Raw genomic sequence first — 27,296 nt, 5'->3', positions numbered from 1 at the left:
TTCTCTTATTTTCTCGATCTAAGACTTTGTTCAGCAATAAACATATGGAGTACCACGGAATGGCCCATTAGGGTCAAACAGTGTCCCACCAACCATGGGATCAGTTCTATGTATCTTGGGCAAGCTCAGAACTTTCAGAGGACACATTTTGGGCAGGACAAGGAGGTTTGCTAATCATTTTCGATTATTTTCTAACAAAAGTTTGAATTGAGGTGTGTTCTGCCTCCTCATTAATTCACATAGAAGTTGCCAATTTCAGCGTTGAGGACAATTTATGTTTGAGGCTTTACTGAGCAGTATAAACAAATAATTACTTTGGACTTGTGTGCGTTACTTTGATAGCAAGTTCCTTATTTCTGTATATCGTGTTGTCGTTTCTACTGTAGGCACATACGGTATGTACTGATGAAGTCGGAAGTTTACATACACCTTAACCAAATACATTTAAACTCAATTCCTGACATTTAATCTTAGTAAACATTCCCTGTCTTAGGTCAGTTAGGATCACCACTTCATTTTAAGAATGTGAAATGTCAGAATAATAGTAGAGAGAATGATTTATTTCAGCTTTATTTCTTTCATCACATTCCCAATGGGTCAAAAGTTTACATACACTCAATTAGCATTTGGTAGCATTGCCTTCAAATTGTTTAATTGGGGCAAACGATTTGGGGAGCCTTCACAAGCTTCCCACAATAAGTTGGTTGAATTTTGGCCCATTTCTCCTGACAAAGCTAGTGTAACTGAGTCAGGATTGTAGGCCTCCTTGCTCATATCCACTTTTTCAGTTCTGCCCAAAAATGTTCTATGGGATTGAGGTCATGGCTTTGTGATGGCCCCTCCAATACCTTCACTTTGTTGTCCTTAATTAAGCCATTTTGCCACAACTTTGGAAGTATGCCTGTGGTCATTGTCCATTTGGAAGACCCATTTGCAACTAAGCTTTAACTTCCTGACTGATGTCTTGAAATGTTGCTTCAATATATCTACATAATTTCCCCTACTCATGATGCCATCTATTTTGTGAAGTGCACCAATCCCTCCTGCAGCAAAGCACTCCCACAACATGATACTTCCACCCCCGTGCTTCACGGTTGGGATTGTGTTCTTCGGCTTGCAAGCCTCCCCCTTTTTCCTCCAAACATAACGATGGTCACTATGGCCAAACAGTTCTATTTTTGTTTCATCAGACCAGAGGACATTTCTCAAAAAAGTACAATCTTTGTCCCCATGTGCAGTTGCATACCGTAGTCTGGCTTTTTTATGGCGGTGTTGGAGCAGTGGCTTCTTCCTTGCTGAGCGGCCTTTCAGGTTATGTCGATATAGGACTCATTTTATTGTGGATATAGATACGTTTGTACCTGTTTCCTCCAGCATCCTCACAAGGTCCTTTGCTGTTGTTCTGGGATTGATTTGCACTTTTCGCACCAAAGTACGTTCATCTCTAAGAGACAGAACGCGTCTCCTTCCTGTGTGGTATGACGGCTGTTTGGTCCCATGGTGTTTATAATTGTATACAATTGTTTGTACAGATGAATGTGGTAACTTCAGGCGTTTAGAAATTGCTCTCTAGGATGAACCAGACTTGTGGAGGTCTACAATTTTGTTCTGAGGTCTTGACTGATTTCATTTGATTTTCCCATGATGTCAAGCAAAGAGGCACCGAGTTTGAAGGTAGGCCTTGAAATACATCCACAGGTACATCTCCATTTTACTCAAGTTATGTCAATTAGCCTATCAGAAGCTTCTAAAGCCATGACATCATTTTCTGGAATTTTCCAAGCTGTTTAAAGGCACAGTCAACTTAGTGCATGTAAACTTCTGCCCCAATAAAATTGTGATACAGTGAAATAAGTGAAATAATCTGTCTGTAAACAATTGTTGGAAAAATGACTTGTGTCAGGAACAAAGTAGATGTCATAACCGACTTGCCAAAACTATAGTTTGTTAACAAGAAATGTGTGGAGTGGTAGAAAAACGAGTTTTAATGACTCCAACCTAAGTGTATGTAAACTTCCGACTTCAAATGGACATAAGCACGATTGAACATAACACCATAAAGGTTATGAATTGAGTAACGTTACCTCGCGTGTCCTTGGTTATAAGGAACATACACAATGACTCCAACCTAAGTGTATGTAAACTTCCGACTTCAACTGTATCTGGACTTCTTAACCCTTGAGAGGCCTCCCGCTCGAATCCACAGAGCTAATGCCACTACAATATCCACCTGGTCATCAGCCATCTCCAGGAGAGGAGTCAGCTCTTGATTAGTGTCTTCAGAATGTATTCACACCCCTTGACTTTTCCGCATTTTTATTGATTGACAGACTTAATATAAAATTGATTACAGTGAGATTCTGTGTAAATAATTGCAACCTAATGGTTCACAATGTTCCCAAGTAAGGAAATACCACCCGCAAGAAGAACCCTGTGGCTTCAGGTTAGTCGGTGTGGGAAATGTGGGGACACGGTGTCCAAGTACGCTGCACGTAGCTACAGTGCCTTCAGAAAGTATTCACACCCCTGGACCTTTCCCACATTTTGTTGTGTTACAGCCTGAATTTAAAATATATTAACATGATATGTTGTCTCACTAGCCTATACACAATACCCCATAATGTCAAAGTGCAATTTTGTTTTTAAAACATTTTACAAATTAATACAAAATTGAAAGCTGAAATGTCTCGAGTCGAAAGGTATTCAACCCCTTTGTTATGGAAAGTCTCAATAAGTTCAGGAGTAAAACATTTGCTTATCAAATGACATAATACGTTGTATGGACTCAGTCTGAGTGCAGGAATAGTGGTTAACATGATTTTTGAATGACTATCCCATCTCTGTACCCCACACATACAATTATCTGTGAGGTCCCTCAGTCGAGTAGTGAATGTCAAGCATAGGTTCAACCACAAAGTCCTTGGTTAAACCACAAAGTTCTTGGTTAAACCACAAAGTCCTTGGTTAAACCACAAAGTCCTTGGTTAAACCACAAAGTCCTTGGTTAAACCACAAAGTCCTTGGTTCAACCACAAAGTCCTTGGTTAAACCACAAAGTCCTTGGTTCAACCACAAAGTCCTTGGTTAAACCACAAAGTCCTTGGTTAAACCACAAAGTCCTTGGTTAAACCACAAAGTCCTTGGTTAAACCACAAAGTCCTTGGTTAGTTTTCCAATGCCTCACAAAGAAGAGGACCGATTGGGTAAAAAAAAAAAGAAATAAAAAAAGATATTGAATATCCCTTTGAACATGGTCAAGTTATTAAGTACACTTTGGATGGTGTATCAATACACCCAGTCACTACAAAGACACAGGCGTCCTTCCAAACGGAGTTGCCGGAGAAAGATAACCGCTCAGGGATTTCACCACGAGGCCAACGGTGATTTTAAAACAGTTACAGAGTTTAATGGCTGTGATAGGAGTAAACTGAGGATGGATCAACAACATTGTAGTTACTGCACAATACTAACCTAAATGACAGAGTGAAAAGAAGGAACCCTGTACAGAATATAAAACATTTCCAAAACATGCATCTTGTTTGCAACAAGGCACTAAAGTAATATTGCAAAAAAATGTGGCTAAGAATGAACTTTTTGTCCGGAATACAAAGTGTTATATTTAGGGCAAATCCAACACAACACATCACTGGGTACCACTATTTGTTATTGTCCTGTGTTGTCTATCGGTATGTCTGCATGCTATTGTTTTTATTTGTATTTTTGAGGGGGTAAATAAAAAGACCAAGAAGCTTACAAGAAAGAGATTAATGGTAGTTGGCTTTGATGTAAAATGTTTATTTCATAACTCATACATTCACCTATATTTATTCTCTCCGATTGCGCATTCACATAACCCATAGACCATGACATTATTGTGATAGTGTAGCTAATGATCTTGATAATGACATCAAACAAACCAGTGGTAAGGATGATGAAGAGATGAAGACGTTTGCGAGGATGAAAAGAGGGAAAGAGACAGAAGAGGGGCGTGCCCATTACCGCGTACATATTTCTTGAAATGAAACGGAAATACCACCTGATACGGAGATCAATTGGCAGCTGCAGCCGGGAACCAGCGTTCACGTAAAAATCAAACGGCACGTGCACATTTAATTGGTCTCTATGGTATTGCTCTTATTCTCTCCATATTTTTGACTCTCACTAGTCACCACACGCACATGCACGCAGAGCAGACACACTCACTGACATTCACACATACGTACATTCAAGCAAACACGCACGCATACACACACACACACACACACACACACACACACACACACACACACACACACACACACACCTAATCTGATTTGAATCCCTACACTCACACACAAACAGCCAGGGTGGCTTTAACCATTTATAATGTGACATATTTGTGTAAGTCAGTTTTAGGACGTTTGGAGTTCAAATGAAATCTCTGTGACTCACAATGCCAGAAGCCAAACGACAATAGGATAAAACATGGGCTAAAGGGGAAGTGGTGGGGAGGAAAAGAGTGATAGAGAGCCAGAGACGGTTAATAGTCAGCCAACATGAAGGGCAAGTTGTGCACTCTGTTATTGTCTCTGTGAGCTTTGTTAGTCCGCACGTGTGTTCGTGTAGGAGCTTGTGTGTGTCTGTCGGTGTGTGTGTGTGTGTGTGTGTGTGTGTGTCTGTCGGTGTGCGTGTCTCAGGGAGATAACACTGACAGCTTAAGGTCATGAATAAGGGCAGGGTGCATCTGAAGACGGCATCACTTTGATCCCAACACAGGGAATAGGAAATAAGTGTGTGTGTGTGTGTGTGTGTGTGTGTGTGTGTGTGTGTGTGCGCGTGGTTCATTTATCTGTGATGGCAGAGGAGACGAGTCAGCACACTGTGTGTGCGTATTATGCATATGTGTGCAACCACACATTATGTGCGTGTCTGGGTATGTGTGGTACATTTAGCTAGCTCCCATCTCTCATCTGATTGTGGCAGGCTTTCATGTGTGTGTGCCGTGGTGAATCACAGGCCAGGTTTAATTAGCCAGAACTGTGAGGTTGCCGGTTATCATCTCTCTCTCTCTCTCTCTCTCTCTCTCTCTCTCTCTCTCCTCTCTCGTGTCACACTTTGTGAGCTATTAGTATGTGCTATGTGACGGTGTGATTCTCCTCATGTAGGTGTGTGCCTCACCATTTTGCAGATTAACTTGGGGCATGTCAAGATCCTGTCAAAACAACACCACACTCCCGTTAATCAAACGTTGAGAAGGCCTCCACACTATACTATAGGTCGACCATCCTTTCTCAATCCAATCCTCAGTCCAGAAGTTCAGTGTATTTTAACACCGGCACATCGAAAAACGAGGCAACTAATGAGCAAGCCGCTGTTAATTAGAATCAGGTGTGCTGGTTTTATGATACATCAAATATGGAAAATTCTATCAGAACACGTCAATTTACTTTTATGTCTAATGGCTGGTCCCCTGGACAGTGTGTGTAATTGTCCCTAATGGGCAGTCAAACTAATTGACCGAATGTGTCCATGAACTGTGTTGACCTTCTATAGCCAAACGACTGTGACTCCTCATTATCCATTGTTACGCTATCGTCAGTTCTCTCCAGAGTATGAACATCTGCCAACTCAAACAAGTGAGTGAAGAGAGGTGCTGTGTCTGTGCGTGCACCTGTGTTTGTGTTTCTGTGCGCACGCTTTAAGTTGCATAATAAGGCAGAAACGACGAAGGTAGGAAAGGAGGGGGAAAACAATTCATCAACATTGCGAAAGTCCGTGAACTGTGGAGGGTATACAGTGTTATTTGAATTGTTCTTATCTGCTGCGTTTGCATCACTGTGTTGGATGTAGTCTTTAATGAACAACCTTCATGAATAAGTAACCATGGTTCCTTTTATAATCCATATGAAGCTACCGGAGGCCTTTGCTTTCAGCTATGTGCTTTTGTTATGCTGCTTTAATGCCTTTATGTGATGGTATCATCAAGTATTTATTATGAGCTGGGATATTAATATAAGGTCAAGATGTACCATCAAATTGAATGGTTAGGCCCATTGAATGGTTGCTGCTGAACAAAATCCCATAGCATGTGTAGATAGAGAAGGTCTCGTCATGTGATGAAGGAAAGAGGTCTGGAGGAAGTCTGCCAGGGGCAGCCATATTGATGTCATGTATGACTCACCAGTGTAGGCAAAGTAAATCTATTGTATTGACAAGATAGCCGAGTGACCGCTCTAACGATGGAAATACATTTCCTCAATGATTGAAGGCAGACATGATCAGGTGGGACCATTCCAGCCAATGGGAGGGCAGATACATGTGTGAACAACAGGCACGACTAGTTGTTTTTCTCAAGGTTCACAGAATGCCACATGCATCCACTTATAATCAGAACATATGCAACAGCCTAAGCATTACGAAACTTCTATTCAATCAAATAAGCCTCATGTAATTCGACACTCATAGATCTCCATACAAAAAAAAGGGCTTATCTCACATGGACAGATTTTGGGCGGAGTATATTCTCTCGCTTCGCCTCTTCCTCTCTGGTGTACGTAAAAACCTTACTGTTTACCACTGATACAGGGTCATATCGTAAACATGCCCCTAATAGTTATGGTTGGAATTGGGGGTTAGGTCATCTAATACCAGATCTATGGTTGGTGGAAATTGCCAGGAAATGTGACTCACCAACCAGTCTCTCCAGCATCCTGTGTTCTTACGTGAAACATATGACCTTTTTGATTCCAGATACCAATTTGATCGAACTGATACGTGCCTGTGTCTGCCCCAGGTCCCCAGTGTCGGTGTTTCATAGCAAGTGAGTCATGCTATAAGACAGGTCGTGGGAGAGAATGCCTCTTTTGGAATATTGATAAGTGGCAGTTTGGACGTCGAGTGTACATTGCCTCAATGCTCATTTTGTCCAAAACACTTGCAGACTCCAGCGATCATTACGGAACACAAGAGCAAGTGGCCATTTTTTGTTATTAGTTTTGCGCTGTTGGCGGTAAGTGCACATGATTCAGCAGCCCTAGGGCTGCGAAGGCAAAGTGTTCCCATTTTAAACTATTTCATGTGTCTGACAGTAGAAGTCCACTTACCCGGCAGGCCCAGAGAGCAAATAAATAGCACCTATAGGCCTACCACTGGCCAATCAGATAGCTCAGATTATCATGTCTACACAAGTCTCCTCAAGCCACAGCCTGTAAAAAGAAGCCTCGAACTCACAGCAAATTTTATACTGTGAGATTTCAAAACTTTTAAAAACTATGACAAGGGAGCGACTCGACGAATGAAGCAAAAAAGCTGGTGTTTGTGTGAGTAAGTTCATGTTGTGACTCAGCACTGTCAACACTTTGTTCCACACTTTTAAAAGCCATAAAATGAGCGTTATTCCCGTCAAGCTACAAGCAGCACTGCAGCTGCAATGAATGAGTGTGGCAAAGTGTTCCTGTAAGCTTGCGTTGTTATTATTAGCGGAATGAATTGGTGCACGAGGCAGAAATAATGCAGTGCAACCTCAGCCATCAGCTGGAAGACTATTGTCCCCTTGTCTCAGCGGAGGGAGGGAGAGCAGAGGGACGGTGAGCCGGGTGAGAGGCAGCCTCGCCACTGCTTTCTTCCCTCCCCTCCCCTCAGACTGACCATCAGATGCAGGTCATTAGTCCAGTAAAACAAAAAAGCGAATGATTATGCTCACTCAGCTGCGCCTCAAGTAATACAACATATTATCTATTACCAGTGTGATCATTTTCCATTTTTCTACTTTTTTTTATATATAATTTCAAAATGGTCTGAGAACCACAATATTGGCAAGGCAATTCAAGCATAGCCAACATACAGTGGTAATATATTGGGCCTGCACAAACATCGCTACAGAACTGTTTTTACGTCATTGAAATTTGGAGTCTTTTGGATTTTTTGCATATTGTTCCATGTACATTTAGTAATAATAGTCTCTAACTAGCCCTAAAGGGATATCCTTCATTAACTCGCATTTACCACCGACATTACGATTGGGCCGCTGCACTCTGAATTGATGATTACCTGTGTGTTGTGGGCATGTGGGCAGGATTGAAACAAACCCAACCTTCATTTACATTGTGTCACGACCATAAGTCTCACAAAACTCTGTTTTGGAAGAGACTGACTTCATCACCAAAATGATCCTATTTACACTTTGTAGTCAATTTTGACAGTAAAAAAAACTAATCTGACTCATATTGATACCAAATGGGCTGTTTTCTAAATGAGGAGTTGTGTTTAAGGGGCAGTTACTCTTTAAGTGAGCTTTTACAATGTTGCTTCATGTTCTGACTTGCCCTCTTTCTGCCTCTTCGGCTCTTGTAGAAAAATAGGAAGGGGATCGCTCGTCACTTTAAGACTCCGAATTCTCACTGTGCCTTCCAACACAAGAAACCCTGCTCCGTAGATGGCGTATGCATCCCGCCCGACAAAAGTGAGTAGTCTCTCTGAAGAGACAGATTGTGACCAAGCCACCATTAGCTTACTGATCTTCATCTCCTTAGGCAAGAGGAAGAGAGGCTCCACGGGAAGTGCCAGTTCTCCTACAAAAGTCTGCCTTAACAGCAGCTGCCTCCCCTGGACCCTCTGTGGACGAGGCTCCGCTTGAGAAGGCTCAAGCTGGAGCCCAGAATAAATCCCCTGGGCAAGTTATTGAAGGTACATGTCTGCAGAGAAACATCTCTCAAAGCTCTCTCCTGAATTTGTTTAGCGAAAACCCATGCAAAGTAGCCTGGTCCCAGATCTGTTTGTGCTTTTGCCTGCTCAATTGTCATTGTCAAGCCAAAATAGTCTGGCCTTTCAGCAATCACCCACATGAAACACTATTATTTTATGAGCTCGAGAAGAACAGAGGACTTGGAGCCTGATTGGATAACCCCCACAGCTAAGCAATCACAAGGGTTATACAAATACTGGAATTGTACAGGGTTTTTTTTCCTCCCTTTTCTCTATTTTAGCTCCATGCGAAAAAACATACAAGCTCAGATTCCAATCCCATTTCATGCTAACAGTTCCTAGCATCAGAGCATGGATTTTTTTTCTTCTTTATTACTCAGCCCCCTAGCCTTGGAAATCCTCCAAGCCAACCTAAAACTACAGGACCCGGTGTCCCTGGAGGAGTTTAAAAGACAAATAGATGAACAGGTTGTTGAGACATGTAGCTGTTTCTAGTTGTCACCCGAAGTCATTAGTCATTTTGCTTGAAGTATGTCTGATACTGTAATGGCCCTGTGATTTATTCCAGGCTCTAATAATGCTTGATGTATTTGCACTCAGATGTTTTTCTTGCTCGTACATGTTTGTTACTGGCGTGCTGCTTATTGCAATGATGTGTATCCTCGTCTGGCTGATGTCATGTGCCTGTTTGTCTGAAACGTATGTGTTGATGCTCTTGGTCCATGGTCTCTCTTGAAAAGGAGATTTTTTTCTTACCTCAACAAGACTAACCTGGTAAAATGAATAAAAGAGATTGCACTGCTGTCTGGTTGCTAAGCAATTGTTTTTTGTTTGCCCTGATGTAACCCCTCTGGCTGCTAGCGCATGTCAAACTTCTCCAACTAAATACACTGCAATTTCAACCGCAAAACTTCTTAGCTGTGATTTTAAACGACAAAATACAAAATGCTTTGCCTAGCAAAGGTATTACTGTGTGTTGTTGACTTCAAATTCAAAATTGACTTCACACATGCTGTCGTGGAATTTTGTTCATCAAACAATCAGTGACCTTGCGCAACATCAGTCTGCATACTGTACTGTTGAGAAGAGCTTGCAAGTAATTGTACAATGGGTGGGTCTAATCCTGATTTGTGTGAACCTTGCTGTCTATCTCTGACATTTGCAACATTGTTTTGATATTAAAATTCGATCTCCAGCTGTCCCATAGTAATGAACATGTCGGGAGTCGGGACAAGACAGAAAGGCTACACAGGGCAATGTCCCCAATCACTGCCCTGGGACATTGGGATATTTTTTTTAGACCAGAAGACAGAGTGCCTCTTACTGGCCCTCCAACACCACTTCCAGCAGCATGTGTTCTCCCAGCAGATCAACCCAGCTTAGATTCAGAGGTAAGCCAGCAGTGGGATGCAGGGTGGTATGCTGCTGTGTTGATAACATTTGTTATTGTTCTCTCCAGGTGTCCTTGACATCTTGTCAAGGACCAGATGTTCCCAGGAGTTCACCCACTGTCCCTGGGCCTGGCCACCAGCTCTAGCCCCCTGAGAGAGCAGCTCCAAGCAGTCCCTGTCACCCAGCCTGCCTCCACCACAGCAGACCCAGAGACCTGCATAGTCCCACAGAGGTAACATTGGCCAACTGCTACTGTTTACAACCAATAACTGTATCACCTGTCATATGGTTAAACATAGCATGAACCCAAACTTGCATGGCTAAATGAGGTTCAATTTACTATCTAGTTCCTCTCGCTCCTCTCCAGCCCTGTGGTGATGTCTCACTCAGCCATGGGAGCCGCCCTCGGCCACCTCCTCCACCATGGATGACTTTGACGAGCTGATGGAGTTCATAGGCTACTATCATGAGCTGTGAGCTGGACCCCAGCAAGGGATTTAATGACCACCTGCTGGAGCTGAATGAGGTGATTGGCAGCTAGACTGGCCACCTGATACTCTGTTCACGACCTTGAACCGACCCTTGTTCTAGAGTAAAGCCTATGTTCATCAACACCCTCAGATCCGCAAAAAGTTATACAGCTGCCCCATCGAGAGCATCTTGCCTGGCTGCATCACCGCATGGTATAGCAACTGCTTGGAATCCGACCGCAAGGTGCTACTGAGAGTAGTGTGTACAGCTGGGGCCGTGCTCCCTGCCATCCAGGACCTCTATACTAGGTGGTGTCATAGGAAGGCCCACATTTTTTTGAAAAACTCCAGCCACCCAAGCCACAGACTGTTCTCTCTGCCACCGCATGGCAAGCGGTACGAATGCACCAAGTCTGGAATCAACAGGACACTGAACAGCTTCTACCCCCAAGCCATAAGACTTATAAAGAAGACTGCTAAATAGCTGACTCTATGCACACACTCTGGACTCTACCTACACAATCACAAATGCTTACACTGACACACACACACGCACGCACGCACGCACGCACGCACGCACGCGAGCACACACGCGCACACGCACACAGCACATTATTTTCTACTCCCTGTACAGTGGCAAGAAAAAGCATGTGAACCCTTTGGAATTACCTGGATTTCGGCATAAATTGGTCATCAAATTTGATCTGATTTTCATCTGGAACAATAATAGACGGGGGAGGAATGAGCCAATTGTAAGCTGTGGATGATTAGATGGCCATGATGGTATGAAGGCCAGATTAGGAATTTAGCCAGGACACCAGGGTTAACACCCCTACTCTTACGATAAGTGCCATAGGGTCTTTAGTGACCACAGAGAGTCAGGTCACCAGTTTAATGTCCCATCTGAAAGACGGCACTCTACACAGGGCAATGTAGAGTGGAATTACCTGGATTTCTGCATAAATTGGTCATCAAATTTGATCTGATTTTCATCTGTTACAATAATAGACAAACATAGTGTGCTTAAACTAATAACACACAAATGATGGTATTTTTCTTGTCTATATTGAATACATAATTTAAACATTCACAGTGTAGGTTGGAAAAAGTATGTGAACCCCTAGGCTAATGACTTCTCCAAAAGCTAATTGGAGCCAGGAGTCAGCTAACCTGGAGTCCAATCAATGAGATGAGATTGGAGATGTTGGTTAGAGCTGCCTTGCCCTATAAAAAACACTCTCCAAATTTGAGTTTGCTAAGAAGCATTGCCTGATCCATGCCTCGAACAAAAGAGAGCTCAGAAGACCTAAGATTAAGAATTGTTGACTTGCATAAAACTGTAAAGGGCTACAAAAGTATTTCTAAAAGCCTTGATGTGCATCAGTCCAAGGAAAGACAACTTGTCTATAAATGGAGAAAGTTCAGCACTGTTGCTACTCTTCCTAGGAGTGGCCGTCCTGCAAAGATGACTGCAAGAGCACAGCGCAGAATGCTAAGAGGTTAAGAAGAATCCTAGAGTGTCAGCTAAAGACTTACAGAAATCTCTGGAACATGCTAACATCTCTGTTGACGAGTCTACGATGCGTAAAACACTAAACAAGAATAATGGTGTTCAATGGAGGCCACCATGGAAGAAGCCAATTCAGTCCAAACAAAACTTTGCTGCACGTCTGAAGTTTGCAAAAGTGCACCTGGATGTTCCACAGCGCTACTGGCAAAATATTTTGTGGACAGATGAAACTACAGTTGAGTTGTTTGGAAGGAACACACAACACTATGTGTGGAGAAAAAAAGGCACAGCACACCAACATCAAACCTCATCCCAACTGTAAAGTACGGTGGAGGGAGCATCATGGTTTGGGGCTGCTTTACTGCATCAGGGCCTGGACAGCTTGCTATCATCGACGGAAAAATGAATTCCCGAGTTTATCAAGACATTTTGCACGAGAATGTTAGACTACCTGTCTGCCAATTGAAGCTCAACAGAAGTTGGGTGATGCAACAGGACAATGACTCAAAACACAGAAGTAAATCAACAACAGAATAGCTTCAACAGAAGGAAATACACCTTCTGGAGTGGCCCTGTCAGAGTCCTGACCTCAATCCAATTGAGATGCTGTGGCATGCCCTCAAAAGAGCAGTTCACACCAGACATCCCAAGAATATTGCTGAACTGAAACAGTTTTGTATGGTTCAAAATTCTTCCTGACTGTTGTGCAGGTCTGATCACGACCCTGAACCGACCTGGTTGAGGTTATTGCTGCCAAAGGCCATTTATTAAATCCAAGGGTTCACATACTTTTCCCACCATTCACACGGTGTGTTCAATAAAGACATGAAAATGTATAATTGTTTGTGCGTTATTAGTTTAAGCAGATTGTGACCAATTTATGCAGAAATCCAGGTATTTCCAACTTATTCTTGCCACTGTATTTTCACTGTGTATTTATTCCTCGTGTCACTATTTGTATTTTTTTCCTCCTCTTTATTAACGCTGCATTGTTGGGAAAGGATCCATAAGTATGGATTTCACGGTTTGTCTACACCTGTTGTCTATGAAGCATGTGACAAATATTTGTTTATTTATTTGACCAGTAGGATTTCAAGTGACCACAACTAACCATCAACCATCAGTCAACCACCAGAACTAAAAAAAAACAGTGGAACTTCAACTTACTGTACCGCCAGTGCGACTTGCAAGGCATCACCTATCACTGCCATAGAGGAGGGTTGATTTGACACATTTCCTCATTTATTTTTGGGGAAAATATGATTTTATGTTACTGAAAATCCCCAACCACCTCCATCGTCTATCTGCTCATGCCATCTGAGTAGAGACTGGGGATGCTACAACATGTCAACAGAGGACTCTGGAGGGCTTATTTTCTATTCTAATTTTCTATTATTTACAATTTCTTCAATTAAAAAAATACATTTAATTTATTTATATTTTATTGTTTTTACTCTGTCCTTCTCTTTTAACTGTTTCTCATGGTAAAACAATCCCTTGCGTCTTTTAACATCTGCACATTTTATGATTATTTGATAGTGAAATACTTGGGGAATGATATTTCTTTAATGGAAATGAACAGAATTGTAGTTTTTTCAAACATCCTCAGGTAATTCCCCATCTTGCGTTGTGAAGGGCTTTTGTGTTTCAGTCATGTATCATTGTTGACGCAGAAAGAGTGAATCTGTATACCGTCTATGACACCTTTAAACAATGACTAACAGGGCAAAGCAGGGCGGCACAAACTGCCTTCTGTATCTGCCTTGTGCCGCAGTCTGACTGACACCAAACATTTGTTTAGAGGAGCTCTAGTTCTGAACCGATATAATGGTAAACATAGATTGGTTGTGGGAACTTGGAGCAGGCTATATTTAAGACGAATTATGACAATCAGCATTGGGGTCAATTCCAATTTCATTTAAAATTCCAAATCAATTCTTGAATTCAAATCAAACCAATTTTTATTTGTCACATGCGCCGAATACAACAGGTGCAGCTTACTTACAGGCCCTTAACCAACAATACAGTTTCAAGAAGAAGAAAATAATAAATAACAATACAAGAAATAAAGTAACAAATAATTAAGTAGCAGCAGTAAAATAACAATAGTGAGGCTATATACAGGGGGTACCGGTACAGAGTCGGTTAGTTGAGGTAATTGAGGTAATTTGTAGACTATATATAGAGTTAAAGTGACTATGCATAGATAATTAACAGAGAAGAGCAGCAGCGTAAAAGGGGAAGGGGGGGGGGAGGGGGGCAATGCAAATAGTCTGGGTAGCCATTTAATTAGCTGTTCAGGAGTCTTATGGCTTGGGGGTAGAAGATTGTTGAGAAGCCTTTTTGTCCTAGACTTGGCGCTCCAGTAACGCTTGCTGTGCGTAGCAGAGAGAACAGCGTATGACTAGGGTGGCTGGAGTCTTTGACATTTTTTAGGGCCTTCCTCTGACATCACCTGGTATGGAGGTCCTGGATGGCAGGTAGTTTGGCCCCAGTGATGTATTTGGCCGTACGCACTACCCTCTGTAATGCCTTGCGGTTGGAGTCCGAGCAGTTGCCATACCAGGCAGTGATGCAATCAGTCAGGATGCTCTCGATGGTGCAGCTGTAGAGCCGGAAAGCGGTACTCAGGGATGTGTTGTGTTGGATTTGCCCCAAACATAACGCTTTGTATTCTGGACATACAATTAATTTATTTGCCACATTTTTAGCAGTTTTACTTTATTTCCTTATTGCAAACAGGATGCTTATTTGGAATATGTGTATTCTGTTCCAGCTTACTTCTTTTCACTGTCATTTAGGTTAGTAATGTGGAGTAACTACAATGTTGTTGATCCATCCTCAGTTTTCTCCTATCACAGCCATTCAACTCTGTAACTGTTTTAAAGTCACCATTGGTCTCATGGTGAAATCCCCGAGTGGTTGATATTTCTGTATAACAAAAAAATCGACGACAAAGTTGCCTCTTTTACAATGGGGGTCAATAGGAAATAATGTTGGTTTTCCCCAATTTGTGGTCGATGGGAATTCCTTATTATTAGGTGAATACCGACTGGGACTATGGAAGACGCAGGCCCATTATTACATGTTGACCAATCTGTCACGGACGTATTTCACAATGGACCACGAAGGAATTCAAAATCCTTTGAGAACGTAGAGCTCAACTCTGTTCAGCTCTTTTGCCTCCACAGTGAAGAAATGGAATCCATTCACACCAGAGAAATGACCATGGCTCACTTGCTTCCTTGTTGCCAGCCCAGGAAGAGTCCTGTTGGCTCTGAAGGGAACATTGATTGGAAGTGAATCCAATCAACAAGCCAGAACGTGACTGACCATGGAGATGGCTGCTATTTCTTCTTCAACACCACATGCGCTAAAGTAGGGGCCATGAGAAATAAGGGCATTCACAGTGTCCTATTGTAATAGTATCACACAGTGACACAGTCACAGTTTTGGAGGTATGCACATGAGGTATAAGTCAGTATTCTGTATTGACTTTGTTGTGTCTGTGTCTCCTGGTGCAGGGCGACAGCTGCCCCTTCAGACACTGTGAAGCCGCCAAGGGCAGTAATTTCGTCTGCAGCCTGAGGCAGGAGAGACGCTGCTCCCAACAGGTCTCCACGTTCTGCCACATGCAGATCAAGGTAAGGATAGGGCACACTCTCTCTTTCAGGGACCATCTTTGCTAATCATTTCCTTTGTAAACCCAAACAAATAAGCATTTCAGTAATATCCCATTAAAGCTTTGTCAACTCGAGGCTGTGCGTGTCTCAAGTGGCCATTATAGAGGGGAAGAGAAAGACCATGTCTTAAAACCAGGTTCATGGGCTGTTGCTCTGTTCCGGAAATGTCGAGTGGGACATTTTGGGCTGTTTTGTCTTATTCAACAAAATTCTCCGATTTCTATCGTGGGTTTTAAGTAGGATTGAAAAATTCCGGGAACTTTTAATACATTCCCTGGTTTTCCACAAATCCTGGTTGGAGGATTCCGAGTTTCCTGCTTATTCCCTCCTGATTCCGGGAATCCCCTAACTGCGATTTCGGGAAAACCATGGAATTTATTGAATGTTCCGGGAATATGAAAACCTTAGTTTTGAGTCATTACCATAAAAATATCTGTGTTTCATTCGATTTTTTTCTTAAATTCAGAATCCTTAATTGAAAAAATAACAAATGGTACCCCGCCTCTGTTTTGGTAAAAAGGTTGAGGGATGGGCCTGGAGAAATGTAACCACTCTCAAATTCATACAGGTTTGGATGCAAGGACAGACCAAAATAATATTTTTAACCATGTTTTGAGTATATACAGTGTTTGTTTACATATACATTGTTTACAAACATTGGAGTAAAACAAGCTTATATTTTGGGTTCTGATGGGGCACGACAGTTGAACTAAGATCATGAGGCATTTATAAGTTACATTCTTCAACGATCAATGGGTATATATCATACATTTCTAAGTCCAAAAATGTATGTAGAAATTAGCTGTTACAGTGTTGCTACATGTTCTGACCTGCCCTCGCTCTTCCTTCTTGTAGAAAAATGCTATAGAAAGGAGATTGCATGTTACTTTGAGACCCAGCCTGCTGGCTGCCAGAAGCCGCACTGTGCCTTCCACCATGACAAACCCCACTTCATAGAAGGCCAATACATACCACCTAACAAAAGTGAGTAGTCGCTCTCAAGAGGCCGATCCTGACCAAGACACCGATCCTGACCAAGACACCATTAGCTTAATGATCTTTATCTCCTTAGCATCAAGGGAAGCATTGGAGTCAACATGGGGGCCAGCATCCCAATGGGAAGCTTTTGACAGCTTGTGGAGTCCATGCCCTTGACAAATACAGGTTGTTTTGAGGGCAAAAGGGGGTGCAACTCAATATTAGGGAGGTGTGTCTAATGTTTTGTACACTCAGTTTCGTACATTCAGGATTGAGATAAATAACATATTTGGGCTCACTTATGAACCTTCATCAGAACCAGAGATGATCTGTAGTTACTGAACTGGATGGTTTTATCACTCAGATTTGGCCCTAAAAGAAAAGGAGGAGCCTCATGAGAATCCTGTCCCTCTTGTCTCTGTCCCATTCCCCAGCCCAGCCAATCCACAGCTCCGTGGGGTCATCAAGGGGGAGACTCAGGTGAATGTTCCCAGACCCACAAACCTGCCTGTGGTCATCAACCGAGCAGATGATGTTGAGGACGAAGATGGTAAGAAACACACCAAGACACTTTGATTCCTATGTAGTGTACTTACTGTCGTGTCAAGTTTATTTCAAGTGCAATTTATAAAGGTCACACAACACTTTACAAGACTGAAACGAAGACCAAACAATGTAGAGAGAAATATTATATAAACAACAATTAAAAGCCACATATTAATTAACCTCTTGATTCTAGCCATCCCGGATCCGGGATCGTGAATAAAGCATCAAGATCATTACCATAACGCAACGTTAACTATTCATGAAAATCGCAAATGAAATGAAATAAATATATTAGCTCTCAAGCTTAGCCTTTTATTAAGGAGCATATAGTCCATAGTGCAGGAAGGAGCTGTAAAGCGGAAAGATACCCAGCACAAAGCTACAGCTCAAAGATACCCAGCTCAAAGATACCCAGCACAAAGCTACAGCTCAAAGATCCCCAGCTCAAAGATAGCCAGCACAAAGCTACAGCTCAAAGATACCCAGCTCAAAGATACCCAGCACAAAGCTACAGCTCAAAGATCCCCAGCTCAAAGATAGCCAGCACAAAGCTACAGCTCAAAGATCCCCAGCTCAAAGATAGCCAGCACAAAGCTACAGCTCAAAGATACCCAGCTCAAAGATACCCAGCACAAAGCTACAGCTCAAAGATCCCCAGCTCAAAGATAGCCAGCACAAAGCTACAGCTCAAAGATACCCAGCTCAAAGATACCCAGCACAAAGCTACAGCTCAAAGATACCCAGCACAAAGCTGCAGCTCAAAGATACCCAGCTCAAAGATACCCAGCACAAATATACCCAGCTCAAAGATACCCAGCACAAAGCTGCAGCTCAAAGATACCCAGCTCAAAGATACCCAGCTCAAAGATACCCAGCACAAATATACCCAGCTCAAAGGAACAATGGAGCAACCCTTCAAGGTGATTTGAGCACTAGGTTAAAATGATATAGGGAGGTATAAATCATATGGATATTGTTTGGAACTACTTCATTTTTCAATTCATTTAGGAAATACCATTTGACCGCTTCATTTTTCAGTAACTCAGTGACAAAACAGGGTTGAATTTAAAAGACCTTAGAGCCATCCCCTTAAAGCTTTTCTGACTCGAGGCTGTGTCTGGAGTGGCCAATATAGAAACCTGGGTCAGGGACTGTACCCCTGCCTTTGGACCAGTCGGGAGGAACACATCCCAAATACATTCATTAACATCCTGCAATTTCTCTCAAAATAGTTCCTTAGTCATTCTAATTCTACATTTCTTTGCTTATTGTTCTGTTTAGCTTTGAGTGGTTCAAATAATCTACTTTGAAACGTTATCTTAACAGTCGACACATTTTTTTCAGTATGTTGAATAAAATGTATTATTGTCTTTTAACTCTAACTAACCTCTCCCTCAGTTGAGATCAACAGCGAGACTAGGGCACCTGAAGTTATCTGCATAAAAACATTGGAGGAGATCAGGCAGGAGAAGGTTGCTAAGTCCTAGGCACAGGGTCAGGGAATGACCCTCTCACTTGAGTCCCTGATACAACCACCTCTACCAATGCCCCAAAGAAAGGCACCACCAGCAACCTTGCAAAAAGCCTCCATGTGAAGACCTCTGTGATCTTCCTTGCCAAGAAGCTGGATTAGGACCAGGGGCCCATCCATCCCCAGCCTCATGAAGGCCAAGCAGCCGGCTGTGGAAGCAATTCCAGGTAACTCCCAGGGACCCACCCACCTAAACATGCCCAGCCGGCGGGCCCTTCATGTGGGAGGAGTGAAGGTGAAAACCCTGGAGGAGATCCACAGGGAGAAGGCTGCCAGGATGCAGGCCCAGGGACAGGAGGCGTCCAATGGGAAAATCCTAGGCTCTGCCTCAGACCCCGGAAAGGGAGGTGCCAAGAAGCATCAACAAACTTCTCATGGTCATTTTTGCACCACGGCCAAAAACGAATGAATGATGATGAATTACATTTGATATTTGCTTATGGGTACCTTAGATAGAGAAACAAAAACACACCAATCTCTTTCATAATTTCTTTAAACAATAAAAGCTAATTTACCATCATTTCTGAAAATATATACAGTGAGCATTGTAAAGTATTGGAACGTTGATTATGTTTTTGTTGTTTTGGTTTTGTACTCTCAAACTTTGGATTTGAAATTATACAATGACTATGAGATTAAAGTGCAGACTTTTACTTTATTTTGAAGGAATTTTCAACAATATCGGGTGAACTGTTTAGAAATTACAGCCCTTTTTGTACATAGTCCCCCATTTTAGGGGACCAAAAGTATTGGGGCAAATGGGGGGGTCTGATATTTGTGGGTCTAACTTTCTCACTCATCATTATGAAATGCTGGACCACGTTGACTCCAGTTGGTGGTAGACCATTCTTGATACACACGGAAAACTGTTGAGCATGAAAAACCCAGCAGCTCAAACCGGGGCACCTGGCACCTATTACGGTACCCCGTTAAAAGGCACTTAAATCTTTGGTCTTGTCCATTCACCCTCTGTATCATAGCTTTTACCTAGATTCACCTAGTCAGTCTATGTCATGGAAAGAGCAGGTGTTCCCTTTGTTTTCCACACTGTGAATTAATGCCCTTTCAGTGTAAGAGATGTTTGGAAAGACAGACTGAAATTTCAACCTGTTTTTGGTGAGATTGAGTTTTGGACTGCATGGTGATGTCACCAGGCGATAAATGAGTTAATTGACCAAAAATAAATACTTCCAAACCTCTGTCAATAACAGCTAGTTTTTCATTTTCCCCTCACCACTCAGACCACTCCCAAGACAGTCTTAGCAAAATTATTAGGAAGATGTTTTTGTTTCTTTTTGACAATTTGAATTGACAACATTCTCAGGAAGATACTTCATTGTTACCCAGAAATGGTTTGATATAACGATGATAACAATGGCTACGTTGGACCCATAATCACTGAATCTGTGGTCCTGTTGTCTTTAGGCCTGCCTTGCTAACTGACGGAGCGATGCTGTATCTGGGGCCAGTGTGAAGGTGAAGACCTTCGAGAAGATCATGCCGTGAGAAGAGGCTTCGCAGGCCACAGCTGCCGGAGAGAGCAGGCCTCCATCAGCCAACCAGAGGGCTCCACTGAGGCAGAATCTGCACAGAAACAGCCCACAGACCCCGCCCTCCAGAAGGAGAAGAGTATGCCCTCTGTCATAGTGACGGTCAACCCACCGGGCCCCCTCATCACACCGGAGGCACCCGCCCCGGCATCCAAGGTCCCCCTCTGTCAGCACATCACTCTCAAACCCAAGGTAGCCCCCCCTGTTCTCTGCGCCTCCCCCCAGCAGGGCTCTCCACTGAGGCAGGCAGAGGCAGACCCACCATCCCTCAGCCCCAGGAGCTCCAGCACTGCCCCAGGCAAGAGGAAGAGAGGCTCCACGGGAAGTGCCAGTCCCCCAAAAAAGTCTGCCTTAACAGCAGCAGCCTCCCCTGGACCCTCTGTGGATGAGGCTCCGGTTGAGAAGGCTCCAGATGGAGCCCAGAATAAATCTCCTGGGCAAGCTACTAAAGCTAAAGGTATATGTCTGCAGAGAAAATAGTCTCAAAACGTTCCTGTACTTGTTTAACCCGCCCTAAAGTCCATGCCTCCGTGGAAATGGAATTAGCATAATCCAAAAATCCCCATAAAAATCTGTCATTTTAATCTAGAGAGAGACTTTTTATTTTTGCAATGGATGTGCCTCAATCCACCACATCCACCTATGTAACACTTCCACATCTGCGGTGAAAGGTGACAGAGCTACCGTCCGAACAGTTTGGTCTACAAACTATTGATCTACGACCCCCATAAGCATCTTGGTACTCATCTGAAGTTAGTACAGCAAATCTGCCAACTTCTGTCTGTAGCATCCAAACAGTTTGGGCTACACACTAATTCAGTGCATTTGGAAAGTATTCAGACCCCATGACATTTTTCCACATTTTGTTACGTTACAGCCTTCTTCTAAAATGGATTAAATCGAATTTTTGCCTCATCAATCTACATAACATACCCTCATAATGACGAAGCAAAAACGTTATTTTTTATTTTTCTGAAACTTAAATATCACATTTATATAAGTATTCAGTCCCTTTACTCAGTACCTTGTTGAAGCACCTTTGGCAGTGATTACAGCCTCTAATCTTCTTGGGTAGGATGCTACAAGCGTAGCACACCTGTATTTGGGGAGTTTCTCCCATTCTTCTCTGCATATCCTCCCATGATGTGAGCATTTCTGGTGACATTTGACCTGGTCAAAGGTCAAAACAGTTTGGGGTTTTGACCCAATTCACCTTCATAATCTAGCCTGGTGGATCCAGCCTGGTCACTGCGTTTACCATTCTATTTCACTTCACATATCATGACATCTGAAATAGAATTCATAACCATCATTGATAATGTAATCAGTGCTCTGTGTTTGTGTGTGACCGACCAGTATCTTTGTTGAAGGAGCTGATCTCCGCTGCCATGCCCATCATAGCGGTGCTGGTGTAACAATATAACTTTAGTCCATTCCCTCGCCCATACCCGGGCTCGAACCAGGGACCCTCTGCACACATCAACAACTGACACCCACGAAGCATCGTTACCCATCGCTCCACAAAAGCCGCGGCCCTTGCAGAGCAAGGGGAACCACTACTTCAAGGTCTCAGAGCAAGTGACGTCACCGATCGAAACGCTATTAGCGCGCACCACCGCTAACTAGCTAGCCGTTTCACATCGGTTACACTGGCAAAGACCTTACCTCCAGCCTCACCTCTTGCCTGCTCACCAACCATCATCGTCTGGGAGACCAGAATTGGGTAGGTTTAGTCTGACCCGTTGGTGAGACTTCAACACAGTTTATGTTTGTTTGTCAGAGGTCACCTATCCCAGCTGGCATTAGTAACAGAACAGTGTCGGGTGTGTATGTGTTCGCAGGTGCATCTACGGAGCCAGCACTTGGAGACTTGCAAGATGACGCGATAGAGTCCTGCCTGACAGACAGGCTTGATACTGACCTCTCTGAATGGAGAGAGACCTGGCACTTATTAACATAACATTTTAACTAGACACAACTTTTACTTCTATTGTCTTTTTTAAATGATTGAATTGAATGGCATCAGTCAACATGTGGAGGGTGAAACCCTGTGTATTCTACACTAGGATCAGTCAATATGTGGAGGGAGAAACCCTGTGTATTCTACACCAGGATCAGTCAATATGTGGAGGGAGAAACCCTGTGTATTCTACACCAGGATCAGTCAATATGTGGAGGGAGAAACCCTGTGTATTCTACACCAGGATCAGTCAATATGGGGAGGGAGAAACCCTGTATTCTACACCAGGATCAGATGTATTCTACACCAGGGAGAAACCCTGTGTATTCTACACCAGGATCAGTCAATATGTGGAGGGAGAAACCCTGTGTATTCTACACCAGGATCAGTCAATATGTGGAGGGAGAAACCCTGTGTATTCTACACCAGGATCAGTCAATATGTGGAGGGAGAAACCCTGTGTATTCTACACCAGGATCAGTCAATATGTGGAGGGAGAAACCCTGTGTATTCTACACCAGGATCAGTCAATATGTGGAGGGAGAAACCCTGTGTCAATATTCTACACCAGGATCAGTCAATATGTGGAGGGAGAAACCCTGTGTATTCTACACCAGGATCAGTCAATATGTGGAGGGAGAAACCCTGTGTATTCTACACCAGGATCAGTCAATATGTGGAGGGAGAAACCCTGTGTATTCTGCACCAGGATCAGTCAATATGTGGAGGGAGAAACCCTGTGTATTCTACACCAGGATCGGTCAATATGGGGAGGGAGAAACCCTGTGTATTCTACACCAGGATCAGTCAACATGTGGAGGGAGAAACCCTGTGTATTCTGCACCAGGATCAGCAAACTCCTGTGGTATACGGGACACCACACAGGAAGGTATGACCACTCTGACATGTTTGCCAAGGTAGCCCCGTTACCACCAGACAAAATGCCAATAGGCACAGTATCTGTATCGGCCTGGGAATTACAATGAAAGTTGAAAGGTGCACATTGTTCTATTAGTGAAACGTTGCCTCTACTGTATTATGTAAAGTGTTGTTCATTCTACATGGACCTGTTACTACATTGCAGTTTATCAAAACACTTAGTTTAGAATATCTACATAAATTCAGCAATTGCATTCTTCTCATATTCCTCTTTAGGCCACTGACCGATTCAAAGCCTCCTCCGGCCTTGCACCATACATCTGACGGTAGTTATTGAACTCAACGTGCAGGCGGTTTGTTTGTTGCGACTGAGTGGGGGACGGGGGGACGGGGGGACGGGGACGGGGGACGGGGGCAGTGTGGGTGTGATATAATGAAACGTACCTTCTTAATAATAACAATGGAATAATAATACAGAATCATAATGTGAACCACTCATTACAGGTGGCTTGAAGCCGCGAGTTTACATACTGATAGGAATGATTGACATATGTAATAAATGTAGCTTGGAACTTGCACAAGGTGACTTTTTGATACAATGATAATTCATGGGAGATGTGATAATAAATCTTCCGTTTACATACTGATAGGAATGATTGCATTTAATAAAAGGTTAACAATGTTTGTCATTTTTGCATTTCAGTGTCAATTTAAAAAGAGAGAAAATAAAAAATGATTAATTGAGCCATTGTAATGTATAAATTAGACTACTGGTTTATTGTTACAGTTGTAAGAGCTATGTAATTTGATAGAAGATATTTTGTGCATCTGTGAAACATTCTATTTTGAACTTATGTAAATGGTTGATGATTTTATATGAAAAACACTCATTTACAAGTGACTTGAAGCCAAAGCTCCATCTCTGTGTGATTTATTTCTATATCTCTCCCTTTCACCCCCAAGCCAACTCACATTTGGCTTATGTCATGGCCGCCATCTTTTCTTGAGGAGCAAGACTCAAAACGAGGTTAAATCAGCAGGTGCAGTTCCCCCTTTAATCATTATTGTGGCAAATGTTAAACTAACCCCAGAACAATGACTAGGGGCAACGTCACCCTACACTGAGAAAGAGGTGGATGGTCTACCTTGGAGTATTGCTCCATTATTACAATATCTGTGGATGGGCCCACACTTTGTGTGGGTTAAATCATCCAACTGTAAAAATGTGTATACAAACCTCTCTGTTGCCCATTTTGCCAAACTATTAGCCTCCATCTCTCGCATATGAATCATTGGTGACTGCTCTTACTGTCATACTGCGCTTCTGTCAGGTCCACAGATGATGTGCTAGGCTCTTTTAGAGAGGCCCTGATTGGATCCTGAACGGGTAATGAGCACTGGGTGCTAATTAGCTAGTAGCGGGGTGTTTCCAGATATGTCGGCTAAAACCCATCACTAGACCAGTGTAGTGAGGGGGAGAGTAGCCACTAATGAGCCCTCAGTGGTGTTGTTACTGTTACCAAAGTCACAGATCCATGTTATGCTCCACACATACTCTCATGAGTGTGCGTGTACACACACACACACACACACACACACACACACACACACACACACACACACACACACACACACACACACACACACACACACACACACACACACACAGGAACACATTCACAATTACACACATTTACCATTGAACGCACACACGCACACACAGAGACACACTGGAACACATTCACAATTACACACCTTTACCATTGAACACACACACACACTGGAACACATTCACAATTACACACCTTTACCATTGAACACACACACACACTGGAACACATTCACAATTACACACCTTTACCATTGAACACACACACACACTGGAACACATTCATAATTACACACCTTTACCATTGAACACACACACACACTGGAACACATTCACAATTACACACCTTTACCATTGAACACACACACACACTGGAACACATTCACAATTACACATACTTACCATTGAACACACACACACACACACACGCACGCACGCACGCACACACACACACACACACACACACACACACACACACTGGAACATGTTCACAATTACGCACACACACGTATACACACACAAGCTCATAACTGATTCTCTCCTCAGCATTTTCTGTGATGAGTGCCTAATTAATCTCTATTCACCAGCTCTTCATCATATCTGTAACAGGCAATCAGTGGAGTCGGATATGATACGCTTGATGTATGATGCATCGGTTAGCTCTTTGTGTCCATGCTATAGCAAAGCAAGGAGGAAAAGGGCCTCTCTCTTTGATCAATAACAGCCAATTCCCATGTTTTTTCTCTCATCTGCTCATTTAAAGGACCTCTGTTTTTAACAAGGGCAGATAGACTCCTTGAAAGGACAGAGAAACATTTGTGTTTACCACCTCCCCTTTTAGATTGATCACCGTGAGGCTTGAAGGATTCTTGTGTCACTCTGCAAGCCATTACCTGTGTGTGTGTGTGTGTGTGTGTGTGTGTGTGTGTGTGTGTGTGTGTGTGTGTGTGTGTGTGTGTGTGTGTGTGTGTGGGCCAGTTGGTTGGTCGGTGTGAGTGTTCACTCTGACGATGGTTACTCTGACAGAGCTCCGGAGTTTCTCTGTGGAGATGGAAGAACCTTCCAGAAGGACAACAGTCTCTGCAGCACTTCACCAATCAGACATTCATAGTGGAGTGGCCAGACGGAAGCCACTCCTCAGTAAAAGGCACATGTTAGCCCACTTGGAGTTTGCCAAAGTGCACGTAAATGACTCTCAGACCATGAAAAACAAGATTCTCTGGTCTGATAAATACAAGATTGCACTATTTGGCCTGAATGCCAAGCGTCACGTCTGGAGGAAACGTGGCACCATCCCTACAGTTAAAGCATGGTGGTGCAGCATCTTGCTATGGGGATGTTTTTCAGGGGCAGGGACTGGGAGACTAGTCCGTATCGAGGGAAAGATGAACGGCGCAAAGTACAGAGAGATCCTTAACGAAAACCTGCTCCAGAGCGCTCAGGACCTCAGACTGGGACGAAAGGGTTCACATTCCAACAGGACAACGACCCTAAGCACACAGCCAAGACAACGCAGGAGTGGCTTCAGGACAAGTTTCTGAATGTCCTTGAGTGGCCCAATCAGAGCCCGGACTTGAACCCGATCTAACATCTCTGGAGAGACCTGAAAATAGCTGTGCAGTATTGCTCCCAAATCCAACCTGACAGAGCTTGAGATGATCTCCAGAGAAGAATGGGAGAAACTCCCCTAATACATGCGTGGATGTTCCGTCCACTCATCTTTGAATGAACCTGTGTATGCTGTCACGACTCCCAGCGAAGGTGTCTCCCCTGCCTGTTCAGGCGGCGCTCCTCGGTCGTCTTCGCCAGTCTATTAGCCGCCCCCGATCCCTTTTCCCTTTTCTGTTAGTTTAGTCTTATTAGTTGCACCTGTTCCTTTTTGTGTTTCTTGATTTTTGTCTATTTAAGCCTGTTAGGCCCGCTTAGGTTTGTGCGGGATTGTTTTTGTTCTCTGTCGGTTGTGGATGTGGATGTGTTCTCGTCCGGACTGTTTGTCCTATGTTTGGGCTGGTCAGTGTTATGCGCCCTGTAATTTGGCGTGACCGTTTTGTGCCGGAGAATACATTTTACAAATCACCAAACCCTCTGCTCCCTGCGCCTGACTCCTACCCTCCACTCCTAGTAAACCCTCTGCTCCCTGCGCCTGACTCCTACCCTCCACTCCTAGTAAACCCTCTGCTCCCTGCGCCTGACTCCTACCCACCACTCCTAGTAAACCCTCTGCTCCCTGCGCCTGATTCCTACCCTCCACTCCTAGTAAACCCTCTGCTCCCTGCGCCTGACTCCTACCCTCCACACCTAGTAACCTGTGACATATGCTTTGTCATTATGGGGTATTGGGTATAGATTGATGAATGAAAAAAACTATTGTATCCATTTTAGAATAAGCCTGTAATGTAACAAAATGTCCAGGGGTCTGAATACTTTCCGAATGCACTGTATATACACGTCTTTTTAAAATATATGTTCCTTTATTATTTTCCACTAACGCTACCCTCCCTCCCCT

General features: G+C 43.3%; 1 pseudogene; it reads left to right on the top strand.

Annotated features, from left to right (window-relative positions):
- Positions 1-20,827, top strand: part of LOC135559833 (zinc finger CCCH domain-containing protein 11A-like) — a 45,306-nt pseudogene extending 24,479 nt beyond the window's left edge.
- The last annotated feature ends 6,469 nt before the right edge of the window (positions 20,828-27,296 follow it).

This window comes from Oncorhynchus nerka, linkage group LG15, assembly GCF_034236695.1.
Source record: "Oncorhynchus nerka isolate Pitt River linkage group LG15, Oner_Uvic_2.0, whole genome shotgun sequence".
In the NCBI taxonomy this organism is placed as follows: domain Eukaryota; kingdom Metazoa; phylum Chordata; class Actinopteri; order Salmoniformes; family Salmonidae; genus Oncorhynchus; species Oncorhynchus nerka.
Note: the sequence above shows the minus strand (reverse complement) of the source record. Positions and strands in the feature narration are given on the sequence as shown.